The sequence below is a fragment of the Myxine glutinosa genome, chromosome 9, assembly GCF_964187855.1.
Source record: "Myxine glutinosa chromosome 9, kmMyxGlut1.1, whole genome shotgun sequence".
Classification (NCBI taxonomy): domain Eukaryota; kingdom Metazoa; phylum Chordata; class Myxini; order Myxiniformes; family Myxinidae; genus Myxine; species Myxine glutinosa.
Genome location: NC_136269.1, coordinates 26,117,357 through 26,142,907, shown reverse-complemented (window position 1 = coordinate 26,142,907; position 25,551 = coordinate 26,117,357). Strand labels below are relative to the sequence as shown.

The 25,551-nt window shown below is 49.1% G+C and overlaps 1 protein-coding gene across 1 annotated transcript in view; it reads right to left on the bottom strand.

The window, feature by feature from the left end:
• The window catches only part of LOC137435534 (E3 ubiquitin-protein ligase TRIM9), a 207,790-nt gene that overhangs the window by 144,063 nt on the left and 38,176 nt on the right, over positions 1 to 25,551 (bottom strand). The window lies entirely within an intron of this gene.

The window sequence follows — 25,551 nt, the reverse complement described above, 5'->3', positions numbered from 1 at the left end:
ACAGGCCCGGACAGGCCAGGCCGGGAAATGTCAAAACGAAGGTTACTGACCTTGAAATGAGAATGAAAATAATGTATAATCAGTTATGAGGTTCGTTAGCTGCACCATACCGAAAATTCGGTAAAAAATGAAAAAAAAAAATATATATATATATACAGTATATATGAAAAATGAAAAATCGAGCTCCGTGGGGCTAGACACATGACATTGACCTAACGAAATACCGAAACCCCTGAGACTGGTTCACTGAACCCCTGGGGTTTGGTCGAACCCAGGTTAAGAACCACGGGGCTAGACACATGACATTGGCCTAACCAAATACCGAAACCCCTGTCAGATTCCACCAAACCCCTCGGAGAATATGTAGCTTGAACTCGATTACCCCCTAAAAATACATCTTTTTCGGGCGTGGCTCCGCCCACAATGGGCGCAATACGCCCACTCTGGGCAAGACACAACTAGATCATGATATCAACCTCCCACCCAAGTTTCATCAAGATCGGATGATATCATCGGGTAGTTATGCTGCGGACAGACAGACACACACACAAACACACACACAGACAGACGCACACACAGACGCACAAACAGACAGACACACACAGACGCACACACAGACGCACACACACAGAGACAGACACACACACAGAGACAGACACACACACAGACAGACACACAGACACACACACAGACAGACAGACGCACACACATGACGAATATAGTGGTCACTTGATAACTCGTGAACCAATATTAACCCATTGTTTTTTTAACAGTGATACAGGGCTCTGAGAAGAGCTTGTACAGGGTGACCCAAAAAGTGGGCCCAGGGAAAAGTTCAATAACCTTCACATTTTCATTCACTATCTTTCATATTTCAGGATTTCTGAGCCGAGTTAAGGGAGAGTACATCTGCTAAGTTTCTTGAATCTGTGACATCCGCACGTCATGTTGCGGACACTTGAAGAAAAGTCATTTTCCGTAGAAAACTATCTGCGGACAAATTTGTTCTTACAGACAAGGCCCGTTCTGGGCACATTTTGCAACAAGAAAAGTATCCAGCAAGCCTCAAATTCAAAGGTTTGTGAAAACATTACACAGCATGGCACACTTGGCACAGTCTTGAGTATGAAATCACCAAACAAGGGGCCACTTTGGCCTACCAAAATCAGAACAGTCACCCGAGAATATTGCTTTCGTCACCCGCAGTCCAAGGAAATCGCTTCGGCATCGCTATTAAGAGTTCAACATCAGCAAAGGGAGCTTGAGGAGTATTCTGAAAACTACATACAATGATACAAGTCATCAATAACTGTGCTCGGCGTGTGGCCCTCTGCATTGAACAAAATGGTGTCCATTTAGATAATGTTATCAAGCATCGACGTCGTCAGTGATTCCATTGTAAAATTGCCTCATACTAAACTGAATGTCAGTGGATACACTGATTTGAGTTCCCTTACAAGGAACTTCGATGCAGACGGAGGTCTTCAGGCCAATAAAAGCCTGCACTATTATTAACAACCTATTAAAGCGCGGTGTTACGCGCGCTACTTGTAAGCAAGGAGGAAGCGGACAACGCGGCAATTTGTAAGAGTCTTTATTTCAAGAGCTCACTGTAACACTGAGCTGCTCAGGGCTGCGCGCCCCGTGTATATCGTGAGGCCACGCCTCTCTCCCTGGCGTGGCCCACCCCCACTTGGTGTGCGGGGTTATGTCACCACGTCAGTGCTTTCGTGTCCGCCACACGCGCCCCCCCAGAATCCCCGCGCACCTGAAGGGTCAGTTTGCGGGGCAAACGGATGACCCGGCCGAAGCGCCCCCTGGCGACTGGCGGCGTCTGGGATGCAGGGATGCCATCTGGGATGCCTCCGGCTGCAGGACCGGGGGGGCGGCGGGGCTGGGCGGTGCCGGGGGTCCGCCCGCAGGGGGGCGGCCCCGACGCGGGGGTCGGGCCACTGGCGGTGGATGGTCCACGTCAAGGTGGGCCGGCTTGAGGCGGTCCACAGAAACGCGGTCAGGAGTACGCCGATGTCCAGGGTGAAGTGCTTCACCCCGGTCTCCAGCACGCGGAAAGGCCCGTCGTACGGGGGCCGCAGTGGTGTCCGGTGGGCATCGTGGCGGACGAACACGTACTCCGCCGTGCGAAGCTCCGGGGCGACGTGCGTCGGTGGGTGCCCATGGCGTGCCGTTGGCACTGGGGCGAACCTCTGGGCGGTCTCCTGCAGAGCGGAGCGCTACTGTGCCGCGAACCATGGTGCCGTGGAGTCGGGGAGGAACTCGCCCGGCACCCGCAGCGGTTGCCCGAAGACCAACTCCGCCGTGGATGCGCGCAGGTCATCCTTGGGCACCGTCCGGAGGCCCAGCAGGACCCAGGGGAGCCTGTCGACCCAGCCGCCGTCGCGGAGGGTGGCCCGGAGCGCGGCCTTCAATGAGCGGTGAAATCGCTCGCACAGGCCATTAGCCTGGGGGTGGTAGGCCGTGGTTCGGTGCAGCCGGACCCCGAGCCCCCGCACGACCGCCCCCCAGAGCTCCGAGGTGAACTGGGGGCCGCGGTCGGACGAGATGTCTGAGGGGGCACCGAACCGGGCGACCCAGGTGGCGATGAACGCCTGCGCGACGTCCGCCGCCGTCGTCAACGCCAAGGGCACGGCCTCCGGCCACCGGGTGGTGCGGTCCACCATGGTGAGGACGTGGGTGAAACCCCGCAAGGGGGGCAGAGGTTCCACCAGGTCCACGTGGACATGGTCAAACCGGCGTTCCGGCACCGTAAACGGGGCCAATGGGGCCTGGGTGTGCCGGTGCACCTTGGCGCGCTGGCAAGCGAGGCACGTCCTGGCCCAGCTGCGGACGGCCTTCCGGAGGCTATGCCAGACGAATTTGTCAGCGATCAACCTCTGGGAGGCCCTCGTGCCCGGGTGGGACAGGCCGTGGATGGCGTCAAACACCTGGCGCTGCCAGCCCGCGGGCACGATGGGGCGAGGCCGCCCGAGGGAGACGTCGCACAAGAGGGCCGTGCCCGCGCCGTCGAATGGCACCTCGGTGATGCGAAGGCCCGTGACGGCGGTCCGCAAGGCCTGGACGTCGGGGTCAGCGGCCTGGACCGCTGCCATCCGGGCATAGTCAATGCTGAGGTGGACTGCGTGGGCGACGGCCCGGGAAAGGCAATCCGCCACCGGGTTGTCCTTCCCCGCGACGTGCTGGATGTCCATCGTGTACTCGGACACGGCCGAGAGGTGACGCTGCTGCCGGGCCGACCACGGCTCGGTGACCTTGCCCATCGCGAAGACCAGTGGCTTGTGGTCGACGAAGGCCGTGAACGCACGGCCCTCGAGCAGATGGCGGAAGTGCCTGACCGCCAAGTGAAGCCCGAGCAACTCGCAGTCGAAGGTACTGTAACGGCGTTCGGGCGGGCGAAGCTGCCGGCTAAAGAACGCCAGCGGTTGCCAAGCTCCACGCACCCATTGCTCGTGCACCGCACCCACCGCGTAGTCCGAGGCATCGGTGGTGAGGGCGATCGGTGCATCGGGCGCCGGGTGCGCGAGCATGGTGGTCACCAATAAAGCGCGGTGTTACGCGCGCTACTTGTAAGCAAGGAGGAAGCGGACAACGCGGCAATTTGTAAGAGTCTTTATTTCAAGAGCTCACTGTAACACTGAGCTGCTCAGGGCTGCGCGCCCCGTGTATATCGTGAGGCCACGCCTCTCTCCCTGGCGTGGCCCACCCCCACTTGGTGTGCGGGGTGATGTCACCACGTCAGTGCTTTCGTGTCCGCCACACTATGTTTGTTTATCCGTTCTTTATCTATCTACTAGGGCATGCCCGTACTATATATATATCTAAAATTATATCCCCCCCTCTATTTACATGAAATGGTTTGGTCCAAAGCGAACGGCTTGCGAGTACGGTGACAATCCCCCCCCTCTATTTACATGAAATGGTTTGGTCCAAAGCGAACGGCTTGCGAGTACGGTGACAATCCCCCCCCTCTATTTACATGAAATGGTTTGGTCCAAAGCGAACGGCTTGCGGAGTTTGGTAAAGAAATCGCCAGAGCGTGCACAAACGCGCAGGAAAGCGAAAGAATCGCAAATTAGTTTTAATTAGTTTTAAAACATAGTTTAACGCCAACATAGCGGCAACATAGTTTGCCAACGTGAAATAAATGAATACGCTCTCAAATGTGCCGTCCGAGGCAGAGTCTGTTCGCCACGTTCGGCACACGTGATAACTCGCTGCTCTCTGATTGGTTGAATCGTTTTTTGGACATAGCTCGGTAACTACTTGTCCGATTAATATGAAACCTTGAAAAGGCACATCCTCGGGTCCCCAGCAATATACCTGGCAAGTTTCAAGTATATCGGACCCGTGGTTGTCGAGAAACAGCGGTCACAGACAAACAAACAAACATACACACAGAGATTAGTGGAATTATCTATCTATAATTCCAGTAATCTCTGTGTGTGTGTGTGTCTGTGTGTGTGTATGCGACCGCTGTTTCTCGACAACTACCGGTCCGATATACTTGAAACTTGCCAGGTATATTGCTGGGGACCCGAGGATGTGCCTTTTCAAGGTTTCATATTAATCGGACAAGTAGTTACCGAGCTATGGCGATTTCTTTACCAAACTCCGCAAGCCGTTCGCTTTGGACCAAACCATTGCATGTAAATAGAGGGGGGGGATTGTCACCGTACTCGCAAGCCGTTCGCTTTGGACCAAACCATTTCATGTAAATAGAGGGGGGGGGATTGTCACCGTACTCGCAAGCCGTTCGCTTTGGACCAAACCATTTCATGTAAATAGAGGGGGGGGGGGGGGGGGATTGTCACCGTACTCGCAAGCCGTTCGCTTTGGCTTTGCGAATGGACCAAACCATTTCATGTAAATAGAGGGGGGGGATATAATTTTAGATATATATATAGTACGGGCATGCCCTAGTCTATCTATAATTCCAGTAATCTCTGTGTGTCTGTGTGTGTGTCTGTGTGTGTGTATGCGACCGCTGTTTCTCGACAACTACCGGTCCGATATACTTGAAACTTGCCAGGTATATTGCTGGGGACCCGAGGATGTGCCTTTTCAAGGTTTTAAATTAATCGGACAAGTAGTTACCGAGCTATGGCGATTTCTTTACCAAACTCCGCAAGCCGTTCGCTTTGGACCAAACCATTTCATGTAAATAGAGGGGGGGGATTGTCACCGTACTCGCAAGCCGTTCGCTTTGGACCAAACCATTTCATGTAAATAGAGGGGGGGGGGGTTGTCACCGTACTCGCAAGCCGTTCGCTTTGGACCAAACCATTTCATGTAAATAGAGGGGGGGGATTGTCACCGTACTCGCAAGCCGTCCGCTTTGGCTTTGCGAATGGACCAAACCATTTCATGTAAATAGAGGGGGGGGATATAATTTTAGATATATATATAGTACGGGCATGCCCTAGTCCTTTTAAATGCTGAGACTAGGAAGCAGCACGCACCATTTTTAAAGACTTTGGTATGACTTGCCTCAAACAGCAATCCTCCCAGACTCTAACCCTTACACCAACTAGATGGTATTCATAGAATACCTACCCTGCACAGTCAACTTGTTGCGAGCCAACTCTTCTGTTTTTGAACGTTTCTTTTTTTTTTTGATCCAATATGGCTGCCAGACCACGTGAGCGATGACATCATAAATTTATATTCTCTAATATAAATGTTGCAGAGATCATGCTCAATAAATTTCAAACTGATCAGACTAAGCGTTGTCCCTGTCGAATTATGACGTCATAATTATGGCACCAATGATGTCATCGTTAACAACACCTATTCCCCATATGGAGTTATTTAAAATGAGCCATGTTTCAATTTTTTCCATCGAGCGGTTTTGGAGATATAGAGGTGCAACGGTTTTCGGTTTTTCCAAGATGGCGCCTGTAACGCATGACCTACGACGTGATGATTGTCATTAAAATATTCTAAAGGAGGAGGCGCTCCTATGGTGAAAATTTCGTGCCCATCAGACCAACAGTTGCTGAAAAAAATTAATAATGATCGGATGGATAAGTGTTGTATTTGTCGAATTATGACGTCATAACGAAGGCACCGATGACATCATCATTAACATATCTTATTCCCCATGGGGAGTCGGTGACAATGAGCCAGGTCTCAATTTTTTTCCCTGTAGTGGTTTCAGAGATATAGAGGTGCGAAGTTTGTCCAAGATGGCGCCTGTACCATGTGACATATGACGTCATAATAATCATTAAAATATTTTACAGGAGGAGTCCCTCCTATAGTCCTATGGTGAAAATTTCATGTCAATCGGAACAACGGTTGCCGAGAAAATGAATTTTTAAAATGCAGACACGGCACACACACGCACGTACGTACCTGAATGCTTAACCCCGCTTTTCACTTCGCGAGCACAGGGTATATGAGGCTGGTAAAAGCCTGGTATGCAGCATTACTGGTAAATATCAATTCAATTTATAGCATATTCCAACAACCTTCTCCCACACCAATTTATAAATATTCCAACAACTGTCTCCCGGATATAATATTCAAAGCAGCAAAATATTTAACCACAAAGGTCAAGATGATTTGCTGTCGTACAGATTGCTTCACAGTGGCCTGTATTGTTGCCTGCATTGAAGGACAGTGGAGTGATGAAGTGTTGTGCAAGTGGTGGAGCATTTAAAAGCAGAAATAGAAAAATCACACGAGAAAAGGAGAAGAACAAAAGAGATATAAACCACAGCTGGCAATGAGATAAAACACATAAACACGGGTAATTACAAGTGTTTTTTGGGCCCAAGGCTATGTATGCATCACTTCTACAGCCCACAGATGCCAGCTGGACTTTGTGACAAAATGGCAGCTCTCGATGGACTTGTTTATGAAAATGGCACTTTGGGATGCACATCATGATGCACATTATCATGATGCACATATCATGCACATATCATGGAAGCACATATCACATCATTTTGGGATGCAGGTTGTCAGATAGTGCCGACAAGTGAGGATGACAATCATCCGGGGTGGGGAATAAAAACTGACGTTTTGAGGGGGTGGAAGAGGGTGATGTCACGAGGAGAATGGAAGTCTGTTTAAAATACAAAGCCACTAGTCCTCGTGTATGCTTACAAAAGCGTGGCACTTAAACTCGTGCTTTGTAAGGCTTGTAGTGCTTTGCATTCTGAGGCATTTGGAACAAGCGTTACGCCTAGGTCCCCCGTCGGTGAAGTGATGTGAGTTGACAAAGTGGAAGACGCAAGCCGGCCATCTTGGATTTTGATGTAGTGACCCAATTTTCAATAGCGTTCTTCCTTATGCCTAGATACACCCACACACCAGATTAGAAGTTGGTACTTCGCGTATTAGTCCCCTACCGGTGTACACCAGAGGGGACTATAGGTTTGCACTCCGCCCCTCCGTCTGTCAGTCCGTCAGTCCGTCAGTCCGTCAGTCCGTCAGTCCGTCAGTCCGTCAGTCCGTCAGTCTGTCAGTCTGTCAGTCTGTCAGTCCGTCACGCAAAGAACAGTTGTCCGGACTTTTTTTCTAAACGCTTAAGGCTAATGATTTCAAACTTAGCACATGGTTTCCGTATGATAAGTTACAGATCAAGTTCGAATTTCACGACGTTTCGATCATTTTTGACAAAGTTATGGCACTTTGAACTTTGGGAATTCTGATAATTCTGATGATCCTTAACTCAGTGCCATTTTAAGTTTTAATTTCCTTTAAAAAAGATTTTCTCTGCAATAATAGGACCTATTGAGATCAAATTTTCACCGTAGGGGGGACTCGGTCTGTAGAATATTTTAATGGTAATTATGACGTCACGGGTCACGGGGTTCGGGCGCCATATTGTTTTTCGTGAAAACACGAAAACGCCTTTTTCTCTGCAACGGCTGAACAGATCGAGGCCAAACTTTGCAGGCAGAATCGCATACCTATGACGAACAAAAAAGTCAGGGAGCATGACGTCATGCATCACATGGTTTCAGAATTATGACGTTTTTAAGCATGAAACTTTAAAACCGAGCTCCTCCCTCATTTTTGATCCAATCGAGGGGAAACTTCACAGATCTGTTCCGCATGTCAGTCTACTAAAATGTATTTTTGGAATTTGCGTTAGTGCACGTGGTTTGGCAGATATAGTTAATTAAACGAAAATATTTTTAAAAACATGGATATCTCTTGAATCGCTTTATTGGTCGACGTGAAACTTCATACTGTAATAGAAGTCATGAAGAGTAACAAGTTTGCAAAATTTTAAGATGATTGGATGTACGGTCTGGAAGCTAGAAGTTGTTATTGCGTGAAGAAGAAGAGGCGGCAGGTGTGCGGATTTAATTAATTTATCACGTGTACAGACTGAAAGCATCGTTGGACACGACCTGTCGCGGTCATTTTAACCTCAAATAAAATTCTAATTTAAGATTTGTCAATAGCTGAGGTATATTAACAAACGAATAAAACAGATTTGGTCAAATTCTGACTTTTTTAACTCGATCGCATTTGACAGATTTGTGACAAGCTGAGGAAGAAGAAACCTCGCATTGGCTTCTCCAATGTGCCATAAAAAAAATGGATATCTCTTGAATCGCTAGTACCTCAGACCGTGAGTTGGTAATAATTTATATAATTCACACAGTGCAATACGTGCAGGCCGCTCCACGGAGCGACCTTGCGGGCTTATCAACGAGGCGAGGCGTGACACACATGTCTCAGCATTCCTCAGATCAAGTTTGAAAACCAGCATCAACCGTGCATAAATTTGCATATTCGATCATTTTTGACAAAGTTATGGCACTTTGAACTTTGGTAGTGGACATGTATTGCAGCGCAATACTCAGAATGCTTGTTTTTCAAGATATTCCACTCACAAGGTTCAGACATACATGGCGGCGGCCATCTTGGATTTTGACGTGGGTTGCACCCACACACCAAATTCGAATGCGGTCCTTCGCTTACGCACGCACGCCCGCACGCACGCCCGCACACACGCCCGCACACACGCACGGACGGACGGACGGACACACGGACGGAGGGGAAAACCATAGTCAACCTTTCGCTCCGCGGTGCGACGGGGGACAAAAAGGCAGTAAGGAGTGTGCTCCGTTCAGGAAGAGCAAAGTAGCGCGACAGCAGTCTGAGCTCACACCAAGCAAGACTTAGTAGTTTTGCTTAGGTTTAAGGTAATCTAGATAATTTGGAAAATTGTGTATCTATCTATAATTCCAGTAATCTCTGTGTGTGTGTGTGTGTGTGTGTGTGTGTGTGTGTGTGTGTGTGTGTGTGTGTGTGTGTGTGTGTGTGTGTGTGTGTGTGTGTGTGTGTATGCGACCGCTGTTTCTCGACAACTACCGGTCCGATATACTTGAAACTTGCCAGGTATATTGCTGGGGACCCGAGGATGTGCCTTTTCAAGGTTTCATATTAATCGGACAAGTAGTTACCGAGCTATGGCGATTTCTTTACCAAACTCCGCAAGCCGTTCGCTTTGGACCAAACCATTTCATGTAAATAGAGGGGGGGGGGGGGATTGTCACCGTACTCGCAAGCCGTTCGCTTTGGACCAAACCATTTCATGTAAATAGAGGGGGGGGATTGTCACCGTACTCGCAAGCCGTTCGCTTTGGACCAAACCATTTCATGTAAATAGAGGGGGGGGATTGTCACCGTACTCGCAAGCCGTTCGCTTTGGACCAAACCATTTCATGTAAATAGAGGGGGGGGATATAATTTTAGATATATATATAGTACGGGCATGCCCTAGTATTATAAATAAAGAGTTCGTTTCCTAAAATCAGCATTGTGGTGTGTATATCTATGATAACAAGCAAACAGTGAGAATTGCTTCGCAATACATGTCATCTACCGGTCGCAATGAATGTTCTTGCTCCAAACACTCAGCATGTTGTGGGGGGCATACAGTAGGTCAAAACTTGGTACATGGCTTTATCATAATAAAGCCATGTATCAGCTTTCAGTTGTTGAATATGTTAAAGGGCAAATGGGGAAAGTCTGGAAAACATACCATATATAATGTATATAACATATATATATTGTTTGTCATATATAATGTACCAGCAGCAGTACCTGGCGTTGCCGGGCGGGAGAGTGGGATGAGGGGGGATAGGGGGGGAAGCGGGAAGCAGGGGGGAATGGGGGGGATTGAGGAGGGGAAGGGGCAAAGGGGGGGGGGAGGAGGGGAAAGGGAAAAGGGGGAAGGGGGGGATGGGGAGGGGGGAGGAGGGAGGAGGGGAGGAGGGGGGTTCATCACCTTTTCGTTAAATAATTATGCTGGTGAATGTGGCGTTCATCCCGTTTCTGCGTGAAGTGTGATGCCGACCAGGAAGAAGAAGAAGCTGTACTACCAACTTCGTACACTTCTGGAATTGTTTGGTTTATTTGTGTTCAAATGTCTGGTGATTGTTTTGTATTTCTTTATGCGAATGTGTACTTGTATACATTACTGTCATTAAGAAAAAAAGGCTGAGGTTAAGAATTAGGTAAAAGGCTTAGGTAAAAGGCTTAGGTAAAAGGCTTAGGTAAAAAGGCGTAGGTTAAGAATCGAGGGTTTTTTTTTTTTTTAACTACAAAAAAACGATCTTTATTTTTTCAAAAAAAAAACATTTTTATGGCCTAAAACACTCCCAAGCACTCACTACTGATGAACCTCTGAAAGTTTGACGAAGATCCGTTCAGCCATCTCTGAGAAAAATGGCGACACACACACAGACAGACACACAGACAGACAGAGTAAATCTCTCTCATTTTAATCTCTCTCTATATGAGAGAGTAAATCTCTCTCATATAGTAGATTCAATAAAACAGGAATGTCTGTCAATTCCTCCGTCAGTCCGTCCGGCCATCCTGAAGCGACTTCCTCAGTTTTGGGGCCAGCCCTGTCAAACCTTCTGTGGAACGTTTTGGGGTCCAAGTGGATGTCCTAAGGTAGGTAGGATGTTTCATAAATCTCTCATTACAATTATGATTTTGAGCTTTCTTGCCGACAGATTTGTCTGTATTCGTTATCACGTCAGATCGGTCAATACAGGATTAGTTTACATCACGAGTGTTTGTAATGTTGTATTTTGTTATATTAATGGTATTAAAGCGCGGCGTTACGCGCACTGCTTGTGAGCAAGGAGGAAGCGGACAAGCGGTAACATATAAACGTCTTTATTGTAAGAGCACACTGTAACACTGAACTGCTCCGGGCTGGTCGCCCGGTGTATATCATGAGGCCACGCTTACCCCTCGGGCGTGGCCACCGCCCGCTTGGTGCGTGGAATGATGTCACCACGCCAGTGGGCTTTTGTGTCCGCCACACGCGCCCCCCCAGAATTCCCGCGCACCTGGAGGGCCAGTTTGCGGGGCAGACGAATGACCCGGCCGAAGCACCCCCTGGCGATCGGCGGCGTCCGGGGTGCAGGGATGCCAGGTGGGATGCCCCTGGCTGCCCCTGGGATGGGTGCAGGACCGGGGGGCGGCGTGGCGGCGGGGCTGGTCGGTGCCGGGGGTCCGCCCGCAGGAGGGCGGCCCCGACGTGGGGGTCGGGCCAATGGCGGTGGATGGTCCACATCGAGGTGGGCCGGCTTGAGGCGGTCTACCGAAACGCGGTCAGGAGTACCGCCGATGTCCAGGGTGAAGTGCTTCGCCCCGGTCTCCAGCACGCGGAAAGGCCCGTCGTACGGGGGCCGCAGTGGTGTCCGATGGGCATCGTGGCGGACAAAGACGTACTCCGCCGTGCGAAGCTCCGGGGCGACGTGCGTCGGTGGGTGCCCATGGCATGCCGTTGGCACCGGGGCGAACCTCTGGGCGGTCTCTTGCAGAGCGGAGCGCTGCTGTGCCGCGGACCATGGTGCAGTGGAGTCGGGGAGGAACTCGCCCGGCACCCGCAGCGGTTGCCCGAAGACCAACTCCGCCGCGGATGCGCGCAGGTCCTCCTTGGGCGCCGTCCGGAGGCCCAGCAGGACCCAGGGGAGCCTGTCGACCCAGCCGCCGTCGCGGAGGGTGGCCCGGAGCGCGGCCTTCAATGAGCGGTGAAATCGCTCACACAGGCCGTTAGCCTGGGGGTGGTAGGCCGTGGTTCGGTGCAGCCGGACCCCGAGCCCCTGCGCAACCGCCCCCCAGAGCTCCGAGATGAACTGGGGGCCGCGGTCGGATGAGATGTCTGAGGGGGCGCCGAACCGGGCGACCCAGGTGGCGATGAAAGCCTGCGCGACATCGGCCGCCGTTGTCGACGCCAAGGGCACGGCCTCCGGCCACCGGGTGGTGCGGTCCACCATGGTGAGGACATAGTTGAAACCCCGCGAGGGGGGCAGAGGTCCCACCAGGTCCACGTGGACGTGGTCAAACCGGCGTTCCGGCACCGTGAACGGGGCCAACGGGGCCTGGGTGTGCCGGTGCACCTTGGCGCGCTGGCACGCGAGGCACGTCCTGGCCCAGCCGCGGACGGCCTTCCGGAGGCCATGCCAGACGAACTTGTCGGCGATCAGCCTTTGGGAGGCCCTCGCGCCCGGGTGGGACAGGCCGTGGATGGCGTCAAACACCTGGCGCTGCCAGCCCGCGGGCACGATGGGGCGAGGACGCCCGAGGGAGACGTCGCACAAGAGGGCCGCGCCCGCGCCGTCGAACGGCACCTCAGTGACGCGGAGGCCCGTGACGGCGGTCCGCAAGGCCTGGACGTCGGGGTCAGCGGCCTGGTCCGCTGCCATCCGGGCATAGTCGATGCCGAGGTGGACTGCGTGGGCGACGGCCCGGGAAAGGCAATCCGCCACCGGGTTGTCCTTCCCCGCGACGTGCTGGATGTCCGTCGTGTACTCGGACACGGCCGAGAGGTGACGCTGCTGCCGGGCCGACCACGGCTCGGTGACCTTGCCCATCGCGAAGATCAGCGGCTTGTGGTCGACGAAGGCAGTGAACGCCTGGCCCTCGAGCAGATGGCGGAAGTGCCTGACCGCCAAGTGAAGTCCGAGCAACTCGCGGTCGAAGGTACTGTAACGGCGTTCGGGCGGGCGAAGCTGCCGGCTAAAGAACGCCAGCGGTTGCCAAGCTCCACGCACCCATTGCTCGTGCACCGCGCCCACAGCGTAGTCCGAGGCATCGGTGGTGAGGGCGATCGGTGCATCGGGCGCCGGGTGCGCGAGCATGGTGGCGTTAGGCAAGGCGAGCTTCGCGCCCGTGAACGCCGTGTCCATCTGCTCGGTCCAGGTAACGTCGCCTTTGTCCGGCTTACCTCGGAGAGCTTCGTGCAGGGGGCGCAGGAGCTGGGCGATACGGGGCAGGAACCGATGGTAAAAGTTCACCATGCCCAGGAACTCCTGCAGCCCTCTGATCGTGCGGGGGCGCGGAAACCCCTTCACCGCCTCCACCTTGGCCGGCAGGGGGACGGCTCCATGCCTGGTGACACGGTGCCCCAGAAAATCGATTGTGGCGGCGCCGAACCGGCACTTTGCGGGGTTCACAATCAGGCCATGCTGGCCCAGGCGTTCGAAGAGCGTGCGGAGGTGGCGTAGGTGCTCTTCGCGGGACGCGCTGGCGACGAGGATATCGTCCAGGTAGACGTAGACAAAATCCAAGTCGCGCAGGACGCTGTCCATCAGTCGCTGGAACGCCTGAGCCGCATTCTCTCAGACCGAAGGGCATGCGCAGGAACTCAAAGAGTCCGAATGGCGTGATGACCGCCGTCTTCGGGACGTCCTCCGGCCTGACGGGGACCTGATGGTAGCCGCGTATGAGGTCCACCTTCGAGAAGAAGGACCTGCCCGCCAAACGGGCGGAAAAGTCCTGAATGTGGGGGACGGGGTAGCGGTCGGGAGTCGTGGCGTCATTGAGACGGCGATAGTCCCCGCACGGACGCCATCCCCCGCCGGGCTTCGGCACGATGTGCAGCGGCGACGCCCAAGCGCTCTCTGAGCGCCGAACGATGCCGAGTCGCTCCAGGGTAGCGAACCCCGCTTTTGCCACCGCCAGCTTCGTCGGCTCGAGGCGGCGTGCCCGGGCATAGACCGGTGGCCCGACGGTGGGGATGTGATGGGCCACCCCGTGCTTGACGGCCCCCGCCGAGAAGGTGGGCCGCGTGAGGGCCGGGAAGCCGGCGAGGAGGCGGGTGAATGCGTCCGCTGCCGGAAGCGTACAGACCAACGTGGCCGGAACCGAATCGTTCGGCAAGCCGCTTGGCAAGCCGCTCGTTGAGCTGGGCAACGCACAAGCGAGCGAGCTGAACGTCTCGGCCTGGACAAGCCGTCTGCGCTTGACGTCGACCAGGAGCCCATTAGCGCACAAGAAGTCCGCGCCAAGCAGTGCCATGGGCACGTCGGCGGTGACGAACGTCCATCGGAAAACCTGCCCTCCAAACCGCAGAGAGAGGCAGCGTTTTCCGTACGTACGGATGGGCATCCCGTTCGCGGCAAGCAGCGCGGGGCCCCCACCCGCGGCGTGCTTGTCTGACGTGCCGGCGGGAATGACACTCACCTGCGCTCCCGTGTCGCACAGGTAACGGCGCCCGGAGAAGGTGTCCGTTATGAACAGCAGGCTGCTCGAACGGCCGGCGCTCATCGCCACTGTTGAGCGCCGGCCCGGGCGTTTCCCGACCCGTTGAAGGAGCACGGCGGATGACACCGCCAAGCTTCGTGGCCGAACTTGGCGTGGAACCAGCACCAGGTGGTGGAGCTGGAGGAGCGCGGCTGGCTCCGCCAGGCCGGTGGAGTTGGCGGGTTTCCCCGCGGTGGCGGTTTTCGCCGCGGCGGTGGGCGGGGCGTGGCGGCGTTCACGAGGTGCGTATCAGCATGCTGCTGAACATCAGCGTGCTGTAGAAGGTGATGCTGTGGAACATGCTGCTGAACATCAGCGTCGAGGGCCATGACGGCCACGCCGACGCTCGCCCACGTGTCCGAAGCGGCGAAGTACCTGTCCGCCTCAGCTGCCAATGCTCGGGGTTCCGTTAGCTCGGTCTCGGCCAACGCGAGGCGAACCTGCGCTGGAAGTTGGCGCCGGAAAAGCGCCCGGAATAGCGAACCGGGGGCTTCGTCGCCCAACAGTGACAGCATATGGTCCATTCGGACCGACGGGCGCGTCTAACCGAGCTCGGGGAGATCCAGGAGGCGGTCGGCCCGTGCGTCGTCCGTGAGGCCGAACGTGGCTAGGAGTAGCCGCTTGAGTGCCTCGTACTTGTGGCCGTCCGGTGGGTGGCGAAGGCCGGACACAACTCGAGCGGCCGTGCCGGGCCCGAGGGAGGTGACGACATGGCAGTAGCGCAGGTCGTCGTTGGTGAGGCGCCGAAGCTGAAATTGGGCTTCGGCTTGAACGAACCAGACTTCGGCCTGGGCCTCCCAAAATTCGGGAAGTTTAATCGCCATTGCCTTGTCGTTGGCCATTGCAATGGCGTCGTGTTCGGAAGGATCGCTATGGCAGATCCAACGTCGAGGGTCACCAGTAAAGCGCGGCGTTACGCGCGCTGCTTGTGAGCAAGGAGGAAGCGGACAAGCGGTAACATATAAACGTCTTTATTGTAAGAGCACACTGTAACACTGAACTGCTCCGGGCTGGTCGACCGGTGTATATCATGAGGCCACGCCTACCCCTCGGGCGTGGCCACCGCCCGCTTGGTGCGTGGAATGATGTCACCACGCCAGTGGGCTTTTGTGTCCGCCACAGTATAGTATTAATTACCTCCACCACTAATAGTGGGGCGGCTTAGCCCAAATATTCAAAAGAATTGTGCATTTTGTGATACAAGCACCAAATTTGGCACAAATGTACATTAATATGTTGCGAACATTTTCAGATATTGGGCCACTTGAAATTCCGCAATTTTTTTTTTCAAATTTTTTCAAATTTCGTAATTTCAAATTTTTCGGGTGACACCGTCACGATTTCGGTCTTCGAGGCCGGCCGATAGGCAAAGTGTGACCGGAAGGGACGAGGTTCTCTTGACCACGTGGCCCTCGATCTGGGAAGCGAGAGGCGTTCCATTAGTGGACGCGCCCCTCACGCCCGACTTTTGGGCGGCCCCGGCAGGCCGTTTGTTTTGACGTTCCGTGACAGGCCCCGCACCCCCACCTCCGGGCCGACCGGAAGCTTGTGCTGAGTACATCATACCTGAACAACTCAGTGAGGCAGAACACAGCAGTGCACACCAGGGTGACCCCTTCAGTGCATAAACCAATTAACCTGTCCACTGCAGGGCATATAGAAATGAAGTTATTTTCTGCATATAATAATAATATAAGTTCAGTTCTATATAACAATTTCTGTTATCACCACTACCACTACAACTACCACTACTACAAGCTTTGTCTGGAATTTTGTGGACTAATAGACAAACAGACATACAGACAAGCTGGGATCAAAACATTACCTCCTTCCACCATTGAGTGTAGAGGTAAACATCATGGAAATTATATCATGCCCTAGATTTAATTCATGCTTACCCGTGTATTTGCTTCACTGGTTCACAAGGTCTTTTGCATACATGTAATTCAGACTCTCGTCTTCATTGCTGACCACACAATGTTCGCAACATATTAATGTACATTTGTGCCAAATTTGGTGCTTGTATCACAAAATGCACAATTCTTTTGAATATTTGGGCTAAGCCGCCCCACTATATCGGCCGGCCTCGAAGACCGAAATTGTGACGGTGTCACCCGAAAAATTTGAAATTACGAAATTTGAAAAAATTTGAAAAACAAAATTACGGAATTTCAAGTGGCCCAATATCTGAAAATGTTCGCAACATATTAATGTACATTTGTGCCAAAATTTGGTGCTTGTATCACAAAATGCACAACAGGTTTGCTATGCTGCTACACTATAAAGGTAGATGGAGGTTATGTTTTCACCCATCTGTCTGTTTGTTTGTGAACAAGATATCTCAAAAAGTTGTGGACAGATTCGGACAAAATTTGGCAGAGATGTAGCTTATGAGACAAGGACGAAATGATTAGATTTTGGTGAAGATCCGGATTCGGATCCGGCTACTAGAATTTTTAAAGTGATTATTCACCTTTGGGAGATCGGGCCAAAACCGATACATAGCAGGATATCTCAAAAAGTTGTGGACGGATTTGGACGGAACTTGGTGGACCGGTTAGGTGTCTGACAAGGACGATTCGATTCGATTTTGGTGTAGATCTGAATATGGATTCGGATATGAGAATTATTTAATTTTTTAAGTGATTCTTCACTATTGAGTGATAGGGCTAAAACCAAAATATAGCAGGATATCTCAAGTTGTGGACGGATGATTTTGATTAAATGTGATTCTGTATTGTGATTTTCCTGTCTACTCTGGGATACAAAATGTAAACTGTTCACCTGGTGGAGGTACGTGCTCTACTGAGTGCCGTTCTAGTTTGTGATTGTGATGATGCTGTTTGGAATGAAAATAAAGAGAGATGGAGTTTAAAGCAGAATGAGGAAATGACGTGGGGGTTTCCACACGTGACATTCGCGGATTCGACATTTGTAGTTTCGCCATTGACAGCATGTAGAAACATTCAGCTGCAGTAAGTTTTTTTACCCAAGTCTACCCAAGTCTACCCAAGTCTACCCAACTTACCCAAGTTTTTTACCCAAGTCTTTTACCTTAACCCAGGACTGATGGTCCTGGGGCGGGGAGGAACACAAAATATGTTGTGTTTGTGTCCTTCCCCATCTCTCCCCATCTTGTCTACCGCTCCCGATGTTATTTGTTTTATGTGTCTGTTTGTCTTTCTGTGTGATTAATGTTCGCTCTTTCACGAGCCTCGATCTTGTATACAAAAAAAAAAAAAAAAAAAGTCCTTCACGAACCGGCTGTTCATGCCTGACATTTGACTGAAGGTGGCACAGGATTGTGGAATTTATTTTGCCCCCCGTTGGACTCAGTGGAAACGGGGGCTTACGTATTGCGTCTCATCTGACCGTCCGTACGTCCGTAACCATATCTCGGAGATGTATTGACCGATTTTGTTTATACTTGGCACAAAGACAATACATGATGGTATGTATACATGTGCACGTCACTTCGTTTCGCGATCAACGATGGCCGACTGGCGGCCATTTTAGTTGTAAAAAACCTGATTTTGAACACGTCTTCAAACATTTATCGGACAAGCATTTGTTGATGTTGTTCAATCTTGGCACACAGATAATTAATTATGGCTTACATATGCATGTCATTTGTTTTCGAGATCAGATCCAAGATGGCCGACTGTGGCCAATTTGTGACTCAAATGTGTCTCCAACAATTTTTCGGAAGATGAAATACCAGCAGCTATATAGTGACAACTGGAAGAAAGACAAAAGAGCATCAAAAGAGCATTTTATGTTCCCTGGAAACATTTAAAAAAAGAAAGAGTTGGACAGATTGTGGATAGACAAAGAAGGATCACTGGAATGGCGAAGAGGTCAGCTCAACTGGGATGGAGAATGAATCATTATTAATGCCTAAGACCAAGGACACTACACCAATGGCTTTAAGATGGCAGGACTAAGTCAATTGGAAAAGTGTAGGTTATGCAAGGTCGAAACAGAAAGCACAAGTCACCTCCTATTCACCTCCTAGTCCAGAAAGCACAAAAAACTCATGTCAAAGCAGCTGTACACCCAAAGGCACAACAAGGTATGTAGAGTAATCCACTGGCACATCTACAGAAATTTCAATATCCCAGTTCCACAAAACTCGTGGAAACATGAACCAAAAGCCATCATTGAAAACAAGGACATAATGCTCACGTATGAGCTGATGATCCCATCCAGTGTGAACATAGAAAACAAAGCATTATGACCAGACATAGCATTCAGAAACAAAAAGGAAAAGACAGCATTGCTGATTGAGATATCAGTACCCAGCGTTGTTGGCTTGAATAATGCAGAAATCAAGAAAATGACCAAATACCAAGAGCTCAAGAATGAAGTGAAAAGATCCTGGAAGCGAAGAGCGCCCAAATTGTACCAGTGATGATTGGGGCAACGGGAATGATAAAGAAGAACCTTATGGAGATCTTAAAAAGACCATCCCTGGGAACATTACTACAAAATAACTACAGTTGGAGGCTGTACAGGGCTCAGTGACGATCCTGAAAAGAGCCTTTGGAACAAAACTCCAAGAACAACAAAACTTCACAACTTAGCCCATGAATCGCAATCCTTCACCGAAGCGGAGGTTTATACTTGGAGTCATGGGAGGACTCTGTTCCACCTTCTAAAACCCAAATTATGGCGATAACAATCAACGACACACACACAATTATTATAAATGCATGATTAATAATGTATTTGTTAAGTTTTTCAAGATGAGTGATCAAAGTCCATGCAGTATTGAAGAGAAGCTCTTAGCCTTGGCGTGGATGCACAAACGAACATGGACCAATCAGAAAGCCTCAGACATCAGGCGTGTGTTTCTTGAACTTTTTGGAAAGGATTCACTAACGCCAAGGATTTTGCTAGAAGGGGAGGATAAAGCCTTTACAACAGGTTGGGTTCTTGATGCGCCACATAGTGGTTGATCCGCATCCCACTGAAATATGTTCAGGTTCTTGCGACCTCCACTGATCGATGTCCAAATAAGTCGACCCACAACGTCTGGCGGAACTGGACATCCTCAGAAGAACTATGCAGAATGTCATGAAAGAAGACATTCACATGTGTTCGGATAACAATTACACCAATAAACCTACTAGGTATTACCCTAACTTCAAATTTATCCTGGAATCCACACATTACACAAATAGCTAAGCTAGCCTCAAAGAAACTGGGAGTCTTGTTCAGATGTCGAAGATTCTTCTCCTCTCAACAGTTGCTTCAACTATATAAAGGATTGATTGGTCCTTGTATAGAGTACTGCTCTTATATCTGGGGCAGTTAGAGTTCCACATACCTACTGGATAGAATTGAATCCAAAGTAATTGGACTTATCAACTCTCCCCATCTGACCTCAAAACTCGACCTGCTCAAATTACACCGCAAAGTTGGTTCTCTTTCTCTTTCTCTACAGATATTACTTCGGTTTCTGCTCGCAAGAACTTGTTGCTTGTGTACCTCCGCCTTAGTGAGACCACGGAATACTCGACAAGCCACTACATCACATGATTATTGTGTGGCCATTGGCAACTCAGGGGTGGGCCGTTATGATGTTTGTTTCTTCCTTACCACTGCCAAACTCTGGAACTCTCTACCTTCTGATGTCTTTCCAAACACTTATGATCTTCCCCTTTTCAAGAAGCAGAGTTGTTAGAATGCAGAGAGTGTTGTTTTTACTTCCTCAAAAACCCTTCGACTATCTCTCTTTCTTCACTTTTCTATCAATGCAGTTCTTTCATTTAGGCTTGGCCTCGATGAGGACTATATAGTCCATGCCTGGAGCCTTCAACATTAAAAAAAAATTTAAATATCAAACAGACAACTAAAACGCCACTCGGTAGGGCGCATACTCCCGCCGTGGGTCAATTTGGAATAGTACGATTTCACAAAAGTTTGAGGGAGTAGTTCAGTGACAACACAAGACAAGACAACACAAGACAGACACTGCACAGATATATATATATTTAGAATATATAAAAGATAATGTTTTAAAAAAATAAGGCAATTTCACTTACATTTTCGGATTCAGCGTTCAATTCTATATAAGTGAGTGTATTTTGAGGCATGTGTGACTTCAAATAAAATTGTAAGCCAGGAAAACGTTCGTTTCATTCCTTAGGGATACAACATGTAAAACTGGCCCAAACGTCAAAACAAAACTCGCTCATTTTAAGTCGTACAAGCTAATGCGACCACTCATTCTTCTGGGAAGAATCCCGTGCACATGCTTGTCACACTTATAAGTCACCTAAGTCTTTATAAGTTCATCAAATACTGACACCGCGATTGACATTCGCTGAGGTAAATGTTGATATCTCTTCTGAGGTAAAAACAAACAAACAAAAAAAAACAGTTTTAAAGCATTATACGTATCAAACGATACATTTTATGAAACGGGGAAACCGAATACACACTTTGGTGGTTTTAAAATGACAGAATATGTCTTTATTAGAAAAAAAAATGAACATTGAAGACGACGCTGCTAAAAAAAAATACACCGCTCTAACGCATAACCACGAGTTTAAACTACATTTACAACAAATATGAAAACTATTTTCATATCACAATGTTAATTAAAAACACCTCACAGCCACGTGATTTAAAAACACCTCACCACCACGTCATTTTACACCTCACCACCACATAATTCAAAATACCTCACCACCACATGATTCAAAACCACCACCACGTTATTAAAAACACTTCACAACCATGGAGACAAAAGTTTCAGGGAGTAGTTCAGTGACAACAGACATTGCCCAGATATGTAGATATATAGATAAATAAACCTGAAAATCGCAGAGCCAGAATTATTTTTTGGTCTGGGAAGCCCAAGCAAGGTTTCTTCTTCAGCCTCTCACAACCCTGCGTGAATATGCGATCTTTTAAAAAAAAGTTCGAATTTTGCCAAATCTGTTTATTCGTTTGTTAATATACCTCAGCCATTGACAAATCTGGAATTATAATTTTATTTGAGGTTCAAATTAACCCGGGACATTGTGTCAAACTCAAACGATGCCTGCAAGTCTGTACATGTGATAAATAATTAATCGTCCACAGTCGAAGACTCTTCTTCTTCACGCAATAACAACTTCCAGCTTCCAGACAGTACATCCAATCATCTTCAAAATTTGCACACTTGTTACTCTTCATGACTTCTACTACAGTATGAAGTTTCACGGCGATCAATGAAGTGGTTAAAGAGATATAAATGTTTTTATTATTTGCGTTTAATTAACGCCATCTGCCAAACCACGTGACCTATCGCAAATTCCAAAAGGACATTTTAGTAGACTGATATGCTGAACAGATTTTTGAAGTTTCCCCTCGATTGGATCACAAATGAGGGAGGAGCTAGGTTTAAATGTTTGTGCTTATAAGCGTCATAACTCTGAAACCATGTGATGCATGACGTCATGCTCGCTGACTTTTTTGTTCGTCATGGGTATGCGATTCTGCCTGCAAAGTTTGGCCTCGATCTGTTCAGGCGTTTTGGAGAAAATTGGATTTTAGTGTTTTTCACTCAAAACAATATGGCGGCCGAACCACGTGACCTGTGACGTCATAATTACCATAAAAATATTCTGCAGACCGAGTCCCTCCTAAGGTAAAAATTTGCTCTCAATCGGTCCAATTAATTGCAGAGAAAATGGTTTTTAAAGGAAAACAGAAAGAAAAAATCCCAAAAAAAATTCCTGGTTCCGGAATCATTTCCTGAGCTTCACCAAAAACTAATTAATTCTTCCTTATCCCAAGGGCAATCATCCCACCAACTTTCATCCAAATCCGTTCAGAACTTTTCCAGATATCTTGTTCACAAACACACGAACACGCACACACACATGCACACACACACACACGGACGGACACCATCGAATGCATTACTCCCTGGCGGGAGTAAATATAACTGAATGTTATCGAAAGAATCCCCCACTTTGTGGCCAACCTATACATTCTTTTTTCTCCCTTCCATCATGTACCATTCACCTCCTTTTCTTTATTTTGAAAACCCACCACCCTCCCACCATGACTACATAACAAACAGATTGTCCCTCATGCACAGAACAGTTGCTACATGTACTGGATTAGGATACATGGGGAAAAAGTTAATGCGATAAAAGCTTCAGCCACAACAATTACCTGGATCAGTGATGTTTTAGCCACCAAGGGAGGCATTGCTAATGAAGCAGCCAAGTAAAACAGCCAAGCTCAGCTCCCCTTTAACCAATTTCCATTTTTCTTTCAGTGGCTCTAATGAGCACCATTTCCTCCTGGGTGGTGGTGCCAATGTTCATGGCAAGTAGATTTGCACAGAATTGCCAACCAAGCACTGTCCTGTGACAATTTATTTTGTAAAATAATTCCAGCCTTAAGGCCAAGGAATGAATGAATGAATGAATGAATGATCGTTTTAAGGCCATTTTCCCCGCTGGAGCGGGGGTTAGCCTTGCGGGCCCCATGACGATCATGGTTCCCTGTTTGAGGCAATGTTTTTATGGCCGGATGCCCTTCCTGACGCCAACCCTTGGTCACGCGTCTTACGAGGCGCAGGGATACGGTGTACACACCGTGATCATTCATCCCAGCAAGCTGGTACGCAATTTGCCGACCTCGGAAGGATGACAGGCTGAGTCAACCCCCCTGGCGTTAATTCAGCGATCGACCGGGATTCGAACCCAGGATCCTAGGATCCCAAGCCGGCACGCTAACCGCTAAGCCAACACCAGGGCAACACCAACACCAGCCAACACCAAGGAGCTGAACCTTAATCACACAATGACACAAGGAATCAACCTGCCTCGCTCCACATACAGGAGAAGCATCAACATTCTCCACTCAACATATGTTACTCCTACAAAACATGCAATTGACTATCTCATAAATGAACTGCCACCTTTGAGCACACTATCCAAGGGTTTGGTGTTCAATGGCCAGCATTAAGGACACGGTTTTAACAAAGCTGTGGTTCATTTTATTGGACAGCTTACACTGGCTCCAACCTCACCAAGGAGTCATGTGATGCATGTCTGCATCGATGAATGACCTTAGTGTGACTTTCTCCAGCATGATGAATGATGGTGACAAACCTAGAACTGATAAGGCAGTCAGGATAAAGAAAAAGACAATCTCACGGAGGGATAACAAAAACAGTGATGAGAACAGTGTCGAGAGAGATGAGTGAGAGGTCTCATATAATTAAATAACGATGCACAATGAGGACGTGCAAAATGCATTTCATACTATTACGCAACAGTCTGACCGGTGCAGAGGAAGCACTTACCTTTCAGCCGTCTAGTCTGGATCTAATTCCCTACCTGACTATAAACTGTTAGATTGGTGTTTCACAGGCAGGGCAATGCATCACATATTGTGCTACCCCCCCCCCCCCACCCCCTCCTGAATAAATGTCCAACACAAAATAAATGCCCTCACCAGAGAAGAGGATATTGCATTTGGGTCCGTTTCTCTGTCTGTCTGTTTGTTTGTCCGCACAGAACTGAGGATGTTTTTCTCTGCAACTGTTGGTCCGATTGCCAAGAAATTTTCACCATAGGAGCGCCACGTGGTATGGGCGCCATCTTGGAAAAACAGAAAAACTTTGCACCTCTATATCTCCAAAACCGCTCCATGGAAAAAAATGAAACACGGCTCATTGTCAAGTACTCCCCATTGGGAACAACATATATTCATGATGATGTCACCGGTGCCTTGATTATGAGGTCATAATTAGACAAGTAAAATGCTTGATCCCATCAGGTTGATATTTCTTGAGCATGATCTACACAAAAATTGTATGGGATAATTAAATTGATGACATCATCGGTCACGTGGTTTGGCGGCGATATTGGATTGAACATAAAGCTGCGTCGTCAATAAACCACACAAACACAGCAGCTAATGAACACCACACAAACACGTCCTGGTGAGGGTCTGCAATCTCCGATTGCTCTTTCTTGTTAATGAATTGTAAAAGATTCTCCAGGTGTCTTTCATAAAGAGTTGACAAATTATTTTACAGGAGTGAGGCTCATGGCAGAGCAAGATAGAACTCACAGTGGGACAAACATCAAGGGAATGAATTAATAGGAAGAGGAGAGGGAGGAGGGAAGAGGTCGAAACTCACAAGTAAAATGGTTGAGTTAGGAAAGGTTAATGGAGGTAATAAAGGTCATGGGTCAGAGTTCACGATGACAAGAGATAGTGGCGTACTACTTACTTGCAGCCCTGTAGTCAGGTTCACTCTGTCAATAAATTATATTTCGTTCAAAATCATGGTAGATTAGCAAACCTATACATTTTTGGAAAGGTTATAGCATAAGGAAACTAAAAATCAATGTTTACATTTGGAGAGATACCTGTATGGCGGCCATTTTGGATTTTCAAAATGGCCACTGTAAAATACCTATTTTGTTCTATTTCTGCCTCTAATTACCCTAAAAACTTTTAAAAATATACTAAACCTATATTTTCAGGGACAAGGAATCCAATGAAAGTATCAAATTAGTGCTATGGGGAATGGTAAGACACGAATCAAAGGTTTTGAATTGCAAAATACCGTCTTTACATTCGCGATAAGTTGCATAATCAAATACATGTTATCATTTTGTACAGGCAGTTAATAACATCAAAATGTGTCACAATAATTCATATCACCAAACATACACAGGCAGTCAGCAAAATCATATATACACATGCAGTCAGTATAACTTCACATTAAAGCGCGGCGTTACGCGCGCTGCTTGTGAGCAAGGAGGAAGCGGACAAGCGGTAACATATAAACGTCTTTATTGTAAGAGCTCACTGGAACACTGTACTCCTCCGGGCTGGGCGCCCGGTGTATATCATGAGGCCACGCCTACCCCTGGTGCGTGGCCACCGCCCACTTGGTGCGCGGAATGATGTCACCACGCCAGTGGGCTTTTGTGTCCGCCACACGCGCCCCCCCCCAGAATTCCCGCGCACCTGGAGGGCCAGTTTGCGGGGCAGACG